At 48.5% G+C, this 13,629-nt stretch overlaps 1 protein-coding gene across 1 annotated transcript in view; it reads right to left on the bottom strand.

The window, feature by feature from the left end:
* lhfpl2 (LHFPL tetraspan subfamily member 2) overlaps positions 1-13,629 on the bottom strand; it is a 202,189-nt gene that overhangs the window by 162,105 nt on the left and 26,455 nt on the right. The window lies entirely within an intron of this gene.

The raw sequence follows: 13,629 nt of genomic DNA, 5'->3' as shown, positions 1-13,629 counted from the left end.
GTCATACAGCATGGCAACAAGATACTAGGCCCAACGTGTGCCCACACAAGCAACAAATCCCAGCTACTCTAGTCCCACCTGCCTGCCCATATCCTTCTAAACCTGTCCTATCCATGTATCTGTCTAAATGTTTCTTAAACATCGCAATAGTACTTGCCTCAACTACCTCTTCCGGCCTATACCTGTTCCATACATCCACCACCCTTTGGGTGAAATAATTACCATTCCGGTTCCAATGAAATCTTCCCCCCCCATCACCTTAAACTTATGTCCTCTGGTTCTCAATTCCCCTACTCTGGGCAAGAGTGTGTGTCTACCCGATCTATTCCTCTCATGATTTTGTACACAACGCTTCTTGCTTCTCAGCAGTGACTGCATTTCATAAAGTACTAAGTTGGCTGTGAATTGTTTTGTGACATCCTGGGAAGGATGCAATACAATGCATTGGGATAGTTCCTGCCTCAACTACCTCCTCCGGCAGCACGTTCAGTACAACCCCCCCTCTTTTGTGTGTAAAATATTACCCCTCAGGTTTCTATTAAATCTTTTGTGTCATCTCCAAACTTATTAATCATGTCATGTATATTACCATGCCTCATTGAGTCATACGGAATAGTGAAAAGCTTGGATAGAATGGATGTGGAGAAGATGTTTCCACTAGTGGGAGAGTCTAGGATCAGAGGTCATAGCCTCAGAATTAAAGGACGTTCTTTTAGGAAGGAGATGAGAATGAATTTCTTTAGTCAGAGGGTGGTGAACCTGTGGAATTCTTTGCCACAGAGGGCTGTGGAGGCCAAGTCAGTAGATATATTTAAGGCAGAGATAGATAGATTTTTGATTCGTACGGGTGTCAGGGGTTATGGGGAGAAGGCAGGAGAATGGGGATAGGAGGGAGAAATAGATCAGCCATGAATGAATGGCGGAGTAGACTTGATGGGCCGAATGGCCTAATTCTACTCCTATCACTTATGATCTTATGATGTATTTTGGAACGTACATGGCATCAAGGTTCTCTCCCACAAGTCATAGGGGCAGACAGTGGGAAAACAGGCCCTTCCATCCAACATGTCCATGCCGACAAGATGACCCATCTAAGCTAGTCCCATTTGCCCACATTTGGCTCACACCCCTTTAAACCTCTAGAGAAATGCACAGTTAGAGAAAAAGATCTGGTGCACACTCTACACAACAATTTCCGCAGTTGCAGAAGCAATTGGACGTCTAGTTTCCCTTTGATGGGCTCTCTTTTCATGGAATCACAGGAAACAGACGGACTGGAAAATGCTGAATAATCCACTTCTCCAGACCTCTCGGCAGCGTGGCTGTGATGTGCCAGGCACACAGTTTTCCCACCACACACCACATGTTGCACTGTCACAGATCCAAAGCAGAGCTGGAGAAATATCCTGAAGAGTGTGAACTGCAGCTTAGAAAGTGCTACACACCACAGCAGTGAAAACAACGCTGTCTCTAGCATTCTGAAATAAAACAGTGACACAAACTTATGGTCAGTTTCTTGTTTAAGAAAGAACCGCAGATGCTGGAACAATCGAAGGTAGACAAAAAATGCTGGAGAAACTCAGCGGGTGAGGCAGCATCTATGGAGAGAAGGAATAGGCGACGTTTCAGGTCGAGACCCTTCTTCAGACTTCCTTGAGTAGTTCGGGTGTCAGAGGTTATGAGGAGAAGGCAGGAGAATGGGGGTTAGGAGAGAGAGATGGATCAGCCATGATTGAATGGCAGAGGAGAGGATGGGCCGAATGGCCTAATTCTACTCCTATCACATGACCTTATAAATCTTCTCAAATCCTTCTGGGTGAGGCTGCATGAAAAAGTTTTTCTAAGCTTTTCACAACCAGAAATTCTGGTAGTCAATACACTTGAAATTAATTTTACACCATACGCAAGGTATATTTTATGTTTTGCAGTGACTGTTAGACTTAAGACTTCTAAACCCTTCAGTCTGAAGAAGTCATACAAAGAAGGATTATGAAGAAGGGTTCCGACCTGAAATGTTACCCACTCCTTCTCTCCGGAGATGCTGCCTGACCTGCTGAGTTACTCCAGCACTTTGTGTCTATCCTCTGACCCTTTTGCTCATTCAGCTGAGTGTTTCAGTCAGAGTTGGAAGTTGAACGTTTAAGTCCCCTGGTGTTACGAGAAGCTAGGAGAAGGCTTCCTTGTCAAAAAGAGCCGATCTCACACTCACCCAAATCCCCGTCATTGTGGGGAAACAAAACCCAAGACCGTTCCTCAACCTCCTTTCCAGAGTTTTACACACTAACAATTATGTGGACACTCTCATGTAGTTTAGTTTAGTTTAGAGATACAGACATAGAAACACACCCTTCAACCCAGTAAGTCCGTGCCGACCAGCGATCCCCACACATTAACACTATCCTACTCACACTAGGGACAATTTATAATTTTACCAAAGCCAATTAACCTACAAACCTATACGTCTTTGGAGTGTGGGAGGAAGCCGGAGCACCCGGGGAAAAACCACGCAGGTCACGGCAGCAACTCTACCGATGCTGCCTAAAGATGACGTGCATGAACATTGAATATAGAAAAGTACAAATGAATACACGAGGTAATGCAAAAAAAATGCCTGATGAATGGCCATGACCCACAATGTCGCCCATCCATGTTCCCCAGAGATACTGCCTGACTTGCTGAGTTATTCCAACACTTTATGTATTTTTTGATAGAAAAGTACAGCACAAAAACAGGCCCTTTGGCCTACAATGTTTTTGGCGAATATGGTATCAAGATAACCTAATCTCGCCTGCCTGCACACGATCCATATCCCTCCATTCTCTGCATATACACGTGCCTATCTAATAGCCTCTTAAACGCCACTTCCATATCAACCTCCACCACCACCCTTGACATCACATTCCATGCACTCACCACCCTGTGTGTAAAAAATCCTGCCCCACACATCTCCTTTAAACTTTGCCCCACTCACACTTTAAGGAATGCCCTTTAGCCTTTGACATTACCACCCTGGGGTAAAGGTCCTGTCCACCCGACCTATGCCTGAATTCAAGAACACTATAAAAAAAGAAGCAGGGTTCGGCAGCATGGGTGGCACGGTGGCGCAGTGGTAGAGTTGCTGCCTTACAGCACCAGAGACCCGGGTTCGATCCCGACTACGGGTGCTGTCTGTACGGAGTTTATACAACGTTCTCCCCGTGACCTGTGTGGGTTTTCCCCGGGTGCTCCAGTTTCCTCCCACCCTCCAAAGATGTACAGGTTTGTAGGTTAATCGACTTCAAATAAAATTGGAAATGATCCGTATTGTGTGTGTGTGTGTGTATGTGTGTGTGTGTGTGTAGGTTAGTGTTAGTGTATGGGGATCGATGGCCAGCATGAACGTCGGAGGGTCAAAGGGCCTGTTTCCATGCTGTATCTCTAAACTGAATTAGATTAGCTCCTGAAAGGCTTCTAGGTTAAGATGTTTCTTCAACTCACTGCTCTGAATAGCCAAACCCTTATTTCAAAACAGACTCGTTGTTCTAGATACTGTAGCCAGGGGGAACCAGGACGACAGATGGCACAATGGGCTAAGTGTTCAGCTGGCGACCGGAAGGTAGCCGCTTCGAATCCCGCCTGAAGTGCATACTGTCGTTGTGTCCTTGGGCAAGACACTTCACCCACCTTTGCCTGTGTGTGAATGTGTGTGAATGTGTGTGAGTGATTGGTGGTGGTCGGAGGGGCCGTAGGCGCAGAATGGCAGCCACGCTTCCGTCAGTCTGCCCCAAGGCAGCTGTGGCTACAGAAGTAGCTTACCACCACCGAGTGTGACTGAGGAGTGAATGAATAATGCGATGTAAAGCGCCTTGAGTATTAGAAAGGCGCTATATAAATCCCATCCATTATTATTATTATAACATGAATTCATACGATCATAAGTGATAGGGAGTAGAATTAGGCCATTCGACCCATCACGTCTACTCCATCATTCATTCATGGCTGACCTATCTCTCCTTCCTCACCTCATTCTCCTGCCTGCTCCCCATAACCCCTGACACCTGTACTAATCAAGAATCTATCTATCTCTGCTTTAAAAATATCCACTGACTTGGCCTCCACAGCCCTCTGTGGCAAAGAATTCCACAGATTCACCACCTCCTGATTAAAGAAATTCATTCTCATCTCCTTTCCAAAGGGATGTCCTTTAATTCTGAGGCTTTGACCTCTAGTCCTAGACTCTCCCACTAGTGATAGCATCCTCTCCACATCCACTCGATCCAGGCCTTTCATTATTTCCACATAAAGGGACTTGTTAATGCCAGAGTCATACAGCATGGAATCAGGCCCTTTGTCCTAAGATGTGCATTCCAACCAAGTTGCCTGCATTTGGCCGATATCCCTCTAAATCTTTCCTATCCATCAATCTGTCCAAATGGCTTCAAAATGTTGTTCCTATCTACTTGTCCCCCTCAGGCTTTCTGCTCAACAATAACTCCCAGAGCCCTGCCATTAGAGTGTGAGAGGTTGCAGCCACTGTTTGAGTATCTGAAAGGGCTGCTCCTCAAGTTTTGGCTACATTTTAGTCCAACACTATTAATTTATGGGCACCCGGTGCAGAGGGGGGAAGGATGGGAGGGAGGAGTGGGTCTCCCTGTCGGTCTGCTCCTGGGCCTGGCCAAGATGGCCATTCGCGGGTCCAGGCAGCGGGCAGTCGATGGCCGCACACCAGTTGCCTGCCTGCCCCTTTTCCGGGGTTACGTCCGAGCTCGCGTGTCCCTCGAAAAGGAACACGCGGTGTCCATGGGGACTGTGGAGGCCTTCTGTGCACGCTGGTCACCACAGGAGGTTGAATATATTATCGATAAGAATGTTAATATTTTAATTTGATAATTTTGTTTAAGTGTTAAGAGGGAACACGCGGTGTCCATGGGGACTTTGGAGGCTTTCCATGAATACTGGTCGCCGTTGAAGGTCGAGTGTTTTGTTGATAAACGGGACACTCGGCCTTCAACGGCCATTTCGTGGATCCAGTTGACGTTGACGTTATTAATTTGACGATCATTTGTTTGTAAACTGTCAGCATAGGCAGTCTTTGATTGTGTTAATACTCTATGTTTATTTTTATTTTTTGAATAAAAGTAGTTTCATAATAAAAAATAAAAAAAAGAGCCCTGCCATTCACTGTGTTTGTCCTGCCCTGGTCTAACTGCGGAAGCCCTTAAGTAAATGCAATTCTGTATCTTGGTCAGAATATGAAAAAAAAAGGTGTAAAATATATTCTACTTAGTATTATGGATAACTTTGAGAAAAAGAGTACCCCCAGAGAACACCACTCTCTGGGTGGTACGGAGGCGCAGGGTTAGCGTTGCTGCCTTGAAGCGCCGGAGACCCGAGTTCGATCCCGACTACGGGTGCTGTCTGCACAGTGTTTGCACATTCTCCCTGCGATCTGCATGGGTTTTCTCCAGGATCTCCAGTTTCCTCCTACACTCCAAAGACGTACAGGTTTGTAGGTTAATTGGCTTGATATAATTGTAAATTGTCCCTAGTGTGTGTGTAGGATAGTGTTAGTGTGCGGGGATCGCTGGTTGGCACAGACTCGGTGGGCTGAAGGGCCTGTTTACGCGCTGTATCTCTAAACTAAACTAAACTAAGCGCTCCCTGGGATTATGTTTAACAAATTAGCATTTATGGATCGTATTAAAACCCTAACCTTTAATAAAGCGCAACTTTTCCCCACCATTTGCCTTCATCCATTTTGCAGTTTTCTCACAGGATAATGGTAAATGTTTAGCTTTGGCCTGTGAAAGGAATAATTACCGCTGTATGTCTGGCAGCAGCAACAATCACAATGCGGGCATGTGAGCTCTGGGATATTCTGCACCAATGTAAACATTCCCACCATCTGGCAAGGCACCTTTATAACTGCGAGAGATAGCACCATGCCAGAGATGCACTTCTCAAAAACAGCAGTCCTAATTTGAAGAAGCGTCTCCACCCAAAATGTCACCCATTCCTTCTCTCCGGAGATGCTGCGTGTCCCGTTAAGTTACTCGAGCATTTTGTGTCAGTCTTTGTTCTAATTTTAAACATTTATCACCCCCTCCACCAGACACACACAGCATCTACACGTAACTAAACTCTGATCTTGTTATCTTCCGGTTTGGTGGTCATTCTATATGCGCAAAAACGGTAGGCGATAGCGCTAGGATATTTCTCCAGCTTACTCACCGTTCCCCTGTGCTGCGATTTCACCAAGTTTTGTTCTGATCGGTGGAAGCTGGTAAGAGTTATCGAGGTTTAAAAATCTTTAAAACTGCGCGTGCGCAGATCGATTGCCTCTCCTGCCGTTCAGCGCCGCGTGGATTGGTCCCTTCTACTGTCACTCCGCCCCTTCCTGCGCCATCGCGTCTTTACTGCAGCTGCAGGAAGCTCTGGTTGGCTGGCGGAGGTCTCCAACCCAACACAATTTTCGGAGGGAGGGACCGGAAACGGCCCGACCCGACCCAGCCAGTCGGAGTCGGAGATGGCGCCAATGTCGTCAAACGGAAAGCGGAGACTCTGGTCCCAGCGGAGGAGTTCGACCAGCAACCAGCAAAGCGACCAGCGCCTGCTGTGAGTCCCCATCGCACACACAACCCTTTCCTCTCTGGTCCCTCTCGCTGGTTCCTGCCCCCCTCCCCTGTGATACCGCACTCTCCCCCATGGTTCTTCCCCCGTCTTTTCTCCGAGCTCCCTCCCCCCCTCCCCCCCCTGCCCCAACACCCCTCCACCGCTGCCCCCACAGCCTCCCCCCCCACACACCCCTCCCTTCCACTCACCCCTCACAACCCCCCCCATGCCCACACACACCCCTCCCCCACAATCCCCCCTCCTCCACAACACCCCCTGCCCACAACCCCCCCGCCCGCACATACACCCCTCCCCTCCACAACCCCCTGCCCACATACACCCCTCCCCAAACCACCCCCTCCCCCTCCCACAACCTCCCTCCCCCCAACAACCCGCCCACACACACCCCCTCCCCCCCACACCCCCCCCCCACACCCCTCCCCAAACCACCCCCCTCCCCCCAACAACCCTCCCACACACACCCCCTCCCCCCCACACCCCCCCCCACACCCCTCCCCAAACCACCCCCCTCCCCCCAACAACCCTCCCACACACACCCCCTCCCCCCCACACCCCCCCTCCCCCCCCCCCCCCCACATCCCTCCTCCCCCCCCCTCGCAAACCTCTCCCCCACATACACACTTCCCCTCCCCCCCACACCCCTCTCCCCCCCTCACACCCCTCGTGGTGACTGTGACCCAACGGGTCCCACTTAGTCTCGTCTCTTTTAAAACTGTGATATCAGCAAATGGCTGAGGCTCGCACAATAGTCATATGGCAGCCTGGTTAATAAACCAGAGGCTCACTCGCCTCCTGTTAGCACTGTTGCCGGGACAAATGTAACAATGAAGGAGCAGGCCCAGGCTGCCAGGCTCCTCACTCACTCACTGACTCCAGCCAGCAGTTGCCAAATTCCCTTGTGGGCTGCAAAAGGGACGGTCATTCTCTTCGGGGCAACGCGGTGGCGCAGCGGTAGAGCTGCTGCCTCACAGCGCCAGAGAACCGGGTTTGATCCTGACTATGGGTGCTGTCTGTACGGAGTTTGTACGTCCTCCTTGTAACTGCCTGGGTTTTCACCAGGTGATCCGGTTTCCTCCCACACTCCAAAGACGTACAGGTTTGTAGGTTAATTGGCTGCGGTGAGAATTGTAAATTGTCGCTAGTGTGTGGGACAGTGCTCGTGTACAGGGGTGATCGCTGGTCGCCGCGGACTCGGTGGGTTGAAGGGCCTGTGACCTGCGTGGGTTTTCTCCGGGTGCTCCGGTATCCTCCCACACTCAAAAGACGTACATATGTTTGTAGGTTAACTGACTTCAGTAAGTCGGGAAAATTGTCCCCACTAAATGTCGGTTTAATGCACGGGGTGATTACTGGTCGGCTCAGAATCGGTGGGCCGAAGCGGAAATGGGCCCTTCGGCCCACCAAGACCGCGCCGAACAGCGATCACCGCACACAAACTCTATCCCACACACACACTAGGAACAATTGATAATTATAACAAGCCAATTGGGCTACGAACCTGTACGCCTTTGGAGTGTGGGAGGAAACCGGAGCACCTGGAGAAAACCCACGCAGGTCACGGGGAGAATGTACAAACTGTACAGACAAGCACCCGTAGTCGGGATCGGACCCGGGTCTCTGGTGCTGCTAGGCAGCAACTCTACCGCTGCGCCACCGTACCGAACAGTCTAAAGTTACTCTAGACCAGAAGGTTGCCAACTTTTTTCACGTGTGGCTGAAAACTGATCAAAATATTTGATCAAACATTTGGACTTATGGCTCATATTTTAAGACAGCATAATAAATGGTTCAACGGTTCTATGTTTATTTCAATGTCACATTTATCTAGGGACACTGAAATAATTTTTTTTTTTGTATATAGATCAGTGAGATTATTGCTATACATAAAGACAATCCCAGATGAAGTACCCCATGCATGGACACAGTCCACTGAGTGTATATTTCACGAGAGGAATAAATCGGGTCGACGCACCGAGTCTCTTGCCCCAGAATAAGGGAATCGAGAACCATAGCACATAGGTTTAAGTTGAAAAGATTTAATAGGAATCTGAGGGGTAACTTTTTCAAACAAAAGGTGGTGGGAGTATGGAACAAGCTGCCAGAGGAGGTAGTTGTGGCCAGAACTATCGCCAGAACCTTTAAGAAACAATTAGACAGGTACATGGATAGGACAGGTTTGGAGGGATATGGGACAAACGCTGGCAGGTGGGACTAGTGTAGCTGGGACATGTTGGCTGGTTTGGGCAAGTTGGGCCGAAGGGCCTGTTTCCAAACTGTATGACTCTTTGAGTCACGGCGCCTAAATGAATGGATAATTCTGCCAAAACGATTTGAGTTTTCAAAACAGTTTATTTTGGCTGTGCAGCATATAAATCACAAACTTAAAGCTTTAAATAAAAATCAAATTCCATCATTGAAAACAAAATGAAAGAATTAAACATTTTTTTTTTTTGGATTCCCTCATGGCCGGGTTTCAATCCTAAGGCTGCAGGCAAAAGTTGGAAGGGTCTCGACCCAAAACGTCAGCTATTCCTTCTCTCCAGAGATGCTGCCTGATCCACTGAATTACTCCAGTGTTGTGTGTTTATCCCTGCACTTCACTGGGATAACTGGTCACGTTGTCTCCCAATTCTCACCACATGTCAACAGCCCGATTCTTGCTACGGTGGCCCAAACCTGCTGCCCCAATAGTCTCCTTAATATGAAGATGGGTCTCGACCCGAAACGTCACCTATTCCTTCTCTCCATAGAATCGCTGCCTCACTCGCTGAGTTTCTCCAGCATTTTTTGTCTACCTTCGATTTTTCCAGCATCTGCAGTTCTTCCTTAAACAAGTCTCCTTAATCAGTCTGAAGTAGGGTTCCAATCCGAAACGTCAGCCATTCCTTACCTCCACAGATGCTGCCTGACCCGCTGAGCGACTCCAGCATTTTGTGTCTATCTTCAGTGTAAAACCGGCATTTGCAGTTCCTTCCTATACAGTCTCCTTATTCAGTGTGAAGAAGGGTTCCGACAGGAAACCCCAGCCATCCTTTTTCTCCACAGATGTTGCCTGACCCGCTGAGTTATTCCAGCGCTTTGTGTCAGGCTCTTTATCCCGTAGGCAACCAGGCTGTCAATGTGACTGGCGTCTGGGCAGTTGGCCACTTGACAGCATGCTAGTCAGGCCGCCACATGCTAGGTTTGCCAATGTCCACGGCCAATTTCAATCTGTCACAGCAACCTCATGCAAAGAAGGAAAGTATGCACTGGGACACAAAATGCTGGAGTAACTCCAGTATGGGCGGTCATGGTGGCGCAGCGGTTGAGTTACTGCCTTAAGTTTTTTTTTAGAGATACAGCGCGGAAACATGCCCTTTGGCCCAGCGAGTCCACACCGACCAGCGATCCCCGCACGTTAACACTCTCCTACACACATTAGGGACAATTTACACATACGCCAAGCCAATTTACCTACGTACCTGTACGTCTTTGGAGTACGGGAGGAAACTGAAGATCTCGGAGAAAACCCATGCGGTCACGGGGAGAACGTACAAACTCCGTACAGACAGCACTCGTAGTCGGGATCGAACCCGGGTCCCCGGTGCTGCAAGTGCTGTCAGGCAGCAACTCTACCCCTGCGCCACCGTGGCCGCCCTTACAGCGTCAGAGACGCGAGTTCGATCCCGACTAAGGGTGCTGTCTGTACAGAGTTTGTACGCTCTCCCAGTGACCGCGTGGATTTACTCCGAGATCTTCGGTTTCCTCCCACACTCCAAAGGCATACAGGTTTGTAGGTTAATTGGCTTGGTGTAAATGTAAATTGTCCCTAGTGTAGGATAGTGCTGATGTGCGGGGATCGCTGGTCGGTGCGGACTCGGTGGGCTGAAGGGCCTGTTTCCACGCTATATCTCTAAACTAAACTAAACTCAACGTGTCAGTCAATATCTTGACCCATTGGATTACTCCAGCATTTTGTATTCTTTTTTTTAATGTAAACCAGCATCTGCAGTTCCTTGTTTCTCCAGATTTACAATGGATCTCAGTTTATATTGGCATTTTTTCATTCTTGCTTTCCAATTCTCTGACAACTTTCCATTCAGCTCTGCACATTCCTTAATCTTACAGCCCTCTTGAACAACCACAACTTCTCACTTTCTTTCTAAAGCCATAAGCACAGGAATGTCATGTTCATATGTTCCAGGTGCAGAATTAGGCCATTCGACCCATCAAGTCTACTCCGCCATTCAATCATGGCTGATTTCCTCCTTAAATCTCTCTGATTCTTCTTTTTAAATGTTCTTAATACCTCCGTCATAGACCAGACTCTGGACACATCCCTTAATATCAGTTAATATAATTTGATCGATTGATCAAAAGATATTGCATGGAAATAGGCCCTTCAGCCCATACTGACCATGTTACCCCAATCTTATCATCCACTTTCTGCATACTAGGAGCTTGTTTTTTTTACAGAGATCAATTAACCTACAAACCCATATGTCTTTGGGATGTAGGAGGAAACCGGAGCACCCGGAGGAATCCCATGAGTTCACAGGGAGAAGGTGCAAACTCCACGCAGACAGCACCAAGGTCAGGATCGAACCCGGGTCTCTTGCGCTGTGAGACTGCATCCTTACGGGGATGTTGCCAGGGCTTGAGGGCCTGAGCTATAGTGAGAGATTGGGCTTGCAAGGCTTGTTATCCCTTGGAGCACAGGAGGCTGAGGGGGGTCTAATAGAGAGGTGTACATCATGAGGGAAATAGATAGGGTGAATGCAGAGGATGTACAGAGGGGAAAGATTTAATAGGAACCTGAGGGGTAACCTTTTCACAGGGTGGGTCTATGGAACAAGCTGCCAGAGGAGGTATAAGGAGTTGAGTTGGGTACTATAACAAGGTTTAAAAGGCATTTGACAGATACATGGAGTGGAAAGGTTGAGAGGGATATGGGCCAAACGTGGACAAATGAGACTCGTGTAGACAATGGATCTTGGTTGGCATGGGCTAGTTGGGCCGAAGGGCCTGTTCGGTGCTGTATGACTATCAGTTACTCTACTGTTCCGCCACTAACATTACTTTAAAGACTATTGAGGCTGTTTTACTACACACAAGCTGTTATTTGAATGGAAGCCAAAACAGAAAACGCAGGGAATATTAAGCAGGCCCCTCACCATAACTACGAAGGCTTATCAACCTGAAATGTTGTCGCTTTCTTTCTCCACAGATGCCACCTGACTTGATGTGCTTCCATTTTTTTTGCTTTAGACTTCCAGCTTCTGCAAGTTTTTGACTCATGTTCATAAGTTGTAGGAGCAGGATTAGGCCATTCGGCCCATCAAGTCTACTCTGCCATTTAATCATGGCTGATCTATCTCTCCCTCCTAACCCCATTCTCCTGCCTTCTCCCCATAACCCTTGACACCCATACTATTTAAGAATCTGTCAATCTCAGCCTTAAAAATATTCATTGACACGGCCTTCACAGCCGTCAGTGGCAATGAATTCCACGGATTCTCCACCCTCTAACTAAAGACATTTCTCCTCGTCTCCTTTTATAAGGTCCAAGGGTCATGTGATAGGAGCAGAATTAGGCCATTCGGCCCATCAAGTCTACTCCACCATTCAATCATGTCTGATCAATCTCTCCCTCTTAGCCCCATTATCCATCCTTCTCCCCATCACCCCTGATACCTGTACTAATTAAGAATCTTTCTAAAGATATGTCCTTTTATTCTGAGGCGACGACCTCTGGTTCTAGACTCTCCCAGTAGTGGAAACATCCTCTCCACATCCACTCTATCCAGGCCTTCCATTCTGCATAAATGGGCCATGTTTTCCATTGTTCAATACCATTTTGGATAGCTCTCAATACCGTGGCTATCTTTAGACTTAAAGCTAAGGATTTATGATCCACGTGCCTTTGAAAATTGGTTACATTTAACATCCAGCCGGTTACTTTTATTAGACACAAAAAGCTGGAGTAACTCACCGGGTCAGGCAGCATCTCTGGACAAAAGGAAATCCTCCTATCCAGAGATGCTGCCTGACCCGCTGAGTTACTCCAGCATTTTGTGTCTATCTTCAGTGTAAACCAACCAGCATCTGCAGTTCCTTCCGACACGTTTGCTCCTGTTGGCGTTTACTTCAGAGCATCACCGACAGATCTTTGAGGAGACAGAGGACAAGAGCAAGGGCAATGGAGTTTAGAATGCAACATTACAAAGTCACGAGATCATTGTAACTCCTTGCAATGTTGAACTCCAATAATTTGGCCAACCCGGTTACTCCAATTACCCCGCAACAACGGACTGCAAATGCTGGTTTACAAATAAAACCCACAAAGTGCTGCCTGTGCAAATATTGTCTGTGCATGTTCAACACATCTCCGGAGATGGATACAAAATGCTGGAGTAAAGGGCTCATCCCACCATTGCATGCGTCTAGCGCGACCAAACGTGGTGGCTTGAGGCGTACGGCCTCGCGGGGCTGGTCCCACTTCCAACCGCGGAGCCGTATGGAGCTGGTCCCGACATCATACTCACCAATCAGCTGGGCAGGAGGCGGGCCGACTGAATTTGGACGTCGCACGGCGTCGGGCGGTTACGTCATCACGCAACGGCACGCCGGGCGGTGAGGTCATTGCGCAACGCCACGCGCTAGGCTACGCCGTCGAGGCGCTGCGTACGGCCTCCATGCGGCTGCGGGCCGACAGGCCGTTGCCGCGTGGGATTTTTGGACAGTCAGTTTTTCGGAGCCCCGCGCGATGTCGGGACCAGCTCTGCACAACTCCATACGGCTCCGGCGATCGAAGTGGGACCGGCCCCGCGAGGCCGTACGGCTCAAGCGACCACGTTAGGTCGTGCTGGTGGGACAGGCCCTTAACTCAGCAGGACAGGCAGCATCTCTGGAGATAAGGAACGGGTGAAGTTTCGGGTCGAGACCTTTCTTCAGACTGAGAGTCAGAGGAAAGGGAAACGAGAGATATAGATGGCGATAAGAAAGATATTCAAAGATGGAACAATGACAAAGGAACCA

Source organism: Amblyraja radiata, chromosome 3 (genome assembly GCF_010909765.2).
Source record: "Amblyraja radiata isolate CabotCenter1 chromosome 3, sAmbRad1.1.pri, whole genome shotgun sequence".
NCBI classification, from domain to species: Eukaryota; Metazoa; Chordata; class Chondrichthyes; order Rajiformes; family Rajidae; genus Amblyraja; species Amblyraja radiata.
The sequence above is the reverse complement of the archived record's forward strand: the minus strand, read 5'-3'. Positions and strand labels throughout refer to the sequence as shown.